This window comes from Poecilia latipinna, unplaced genomic scaffold (genome assembly GCF_001443285.1).
Source record: "Poecilia latipinna isolate Pla-1442-1.1 unplaced genomic scaffold, P_latipinna-1.0 Scaffold1794, whole genome shotgun sequence".
NCBI lineage: Eukaryota > Metazoa > Chordata > Actinopteri > Cyprinodontiformes > Poeciliidae > Poecilia > Poecilia latipinna.
In genome coordinates, this window is record NW_015114410.1 from 71,231 (window position 1) to 73,198 (window position 1,968).

General features: G+C 43.0%; 4 non-coding genes across 4 annotated transcripts; 2 read left to right on the plus strand and 2 right to left on the minus strand.

The window, feature by feature from the left end:
• Window positions 1-215: 215 nt before the first annotated feature.
• trnaa-agc (transfer RNA alanine (anticodon AGC)) lies at window positions 216-288 on the minus strand. The gene has a single exon. It is a non-coding gene; the product is annotated as a tRNA-Ala (tRNA).
• Window positions 289-460: 172 nt separating this feature from the next.
• trnaa-agc (transfer RNA alanine (anticodon AGC)) lies at window positions 461-533 on the minus strand. Its single transcript has one exon. It is a non-coding gene; the product is annotated as a tRNA-Ala (tRNA).
• A 121-nt stretch (window positions 534-654) lies between these two features.
• trnas-gcu (transfer RNA serine (anticodon GCU)) lies at window positions 655-736 on the plus strand. Its single transcript has one exon. It is a non-coding gene; the product is annotated as a tRNA-Ser (tRNA).
• A 741-nt stretch (window positions 737-1,477) lies between these two features.
• Window positions 1,478-1,559, plus strand: trnas-gcu (transfer RNA serine (anticodon GCU)). The gene has a single exon. It is a non-coding gene; the product is annotated as a tRNA-Ser (tRNA).
• Window positions 1,560-1,968: the final 409 nt, after the last annotated feature.

Here is a 1,968-nt window from a genome sequence, read left to right on the forward strand (position 1 = left end):
CTTGCATGCTAAGCGAGCGCTCTACCACTTAAACTAATTCCCCACACAGGTCCAAGAAAAACGATAAAAAAACTCATGATTTTCAGTAGATTCAATTGAAATGAACATAAAAGGAGCTCTGTGTAAAGCCTTGACCTCGTCTACAGCAGATTGTGGTACTTGACAAGATACTCGATCTGAAATGAAAAGTACAACTGACTGAGACAAGGACATCATGGAGAATGCGGGCATCGATCCCGCTACCTCTCGCATGCTAAGCGAGCGCTCTACCACTTGAGCTAATTCCCCACACAGGTCCAAGAAAAACGATAAAAAAACTCATGATTTTCAGTAGATTCAATTCAAATGAACATAAAAGGAGCTCTGTGTAAAGCCTTGACCTCGTCTACAGCAGATTGTGGTACTTGACAAGATACTCGATCTGAAATGAAAAGTACAACTGACTGAGACAAGGACATTCTGGAGAATGCGGGCATCGATCCCGCTACCTCTCGCATGCTAAGCGAGCGCTCTACCACTTGAGCTAATTCCCCACACTAGGACAAGAAAAGGGATCAAAAAATCTCACGATTTTCAATAGATTTGAATCAAGAACAGCAAAAGACTCCTGTGCAAAGCTTGATCCTCTCCCCTTCAATCAATACTTTAAGCAAGGACCAGGTGGCTGAGTGGTTAAGGCGATGGACTGCTAATCCATTGTGCTCAGCACGTGTGGGTTCAAATCCCATCCTTGTTGTATGCTTTAAGTTGTGAAGTGGCCTCAGAAATGGTTCAACTTTGTCTGTGATTAGGGTCTATTACGGATACTTTAAAAAAGATCACACTGGGATGTGAGTTTTTGGTCAAAGCTCCATTGCTCCTTGTATCAATTCATCCATGGACTCTTATGATGAGAAAAGAGCAAAGAACGCAAATGCCGTAACATCCATTATGGCACTCGGTTTTGCGTATAGACATTTGAGGAAGACTTCAGTACTACAAGAAGTACTTGATCAGTGATGGGACGGTTAAAAGACTGAGCACTACAGAGAAAGTCTTTTGGAGAATGCATGCATCAATTCCGCTACCTCCCACATGCAAAGCGAGCGCTCTACCACTTGAGCTAATTCCCCACACTAGGACACGAAAAGGGATCAAAAAATCTCACGATTTTCAGTCGATTCAATTCAAATGAACATAAAAGGAGCTCTGTGTAAAGCCTTGACCTCGTCTACAGCATTGTGGTACTTGACAAGATACTCGATCTGAAATGAAAAGTACAACTGACTGAGACAAGGACATCATGGAGAATGCGGACATCGATCCCGCTACCTCTTGCATGCTAAGCGAGCGCTCTACCACTTGAGCTAATTCCCCACACTGGGACAAGAAAAGGGATCAAAAAATCTAACGATTTTCAATAGATTTGAATCAAGAACAGCAAAAGACTCCTGTGCAAAGCTTGATCCTCTCCCCTTCAATCCATACTTTAAGCAAGGACGAGGTGGCCGAGCGGTTAAGGCGATGGACTGCTAATCCATTGTGCTCAGCACGTGTGGGTTCAAATCCCATCCTTGTCATATGCTTTAGCTTGTGAAGTGGCCTCAGAAATGGTTCAACTTTGTCTGTGATTAGGGTCTATTACGGATACTTTAAAAAAGATCACACTGGGATGTGAGTTTCTGGTCAAAGCTCCATTGCTCGTTGTTTCAATTCATCCATGGACTCTTATGATGAGAAAAGAGCAAAGAACGCAAATGCCGTAACATCCATTATGGCACTCGGTTTTGCGTATAGACATTTGAGGAAGACTTCAGTACTACAAGAAATACTTGATCAGTGATGGGACGGTTAAAAGACTGAGCACTACAGAGAAAGTCTTTTGGAGAATGCATGCATCAATTCCGCTACCTCCCACATGCAAAGCGAGCGCTCTACCACTTGAGCTAATTCCCCACACAGGTCCAAGAAAAACGATAAAAAAATCTC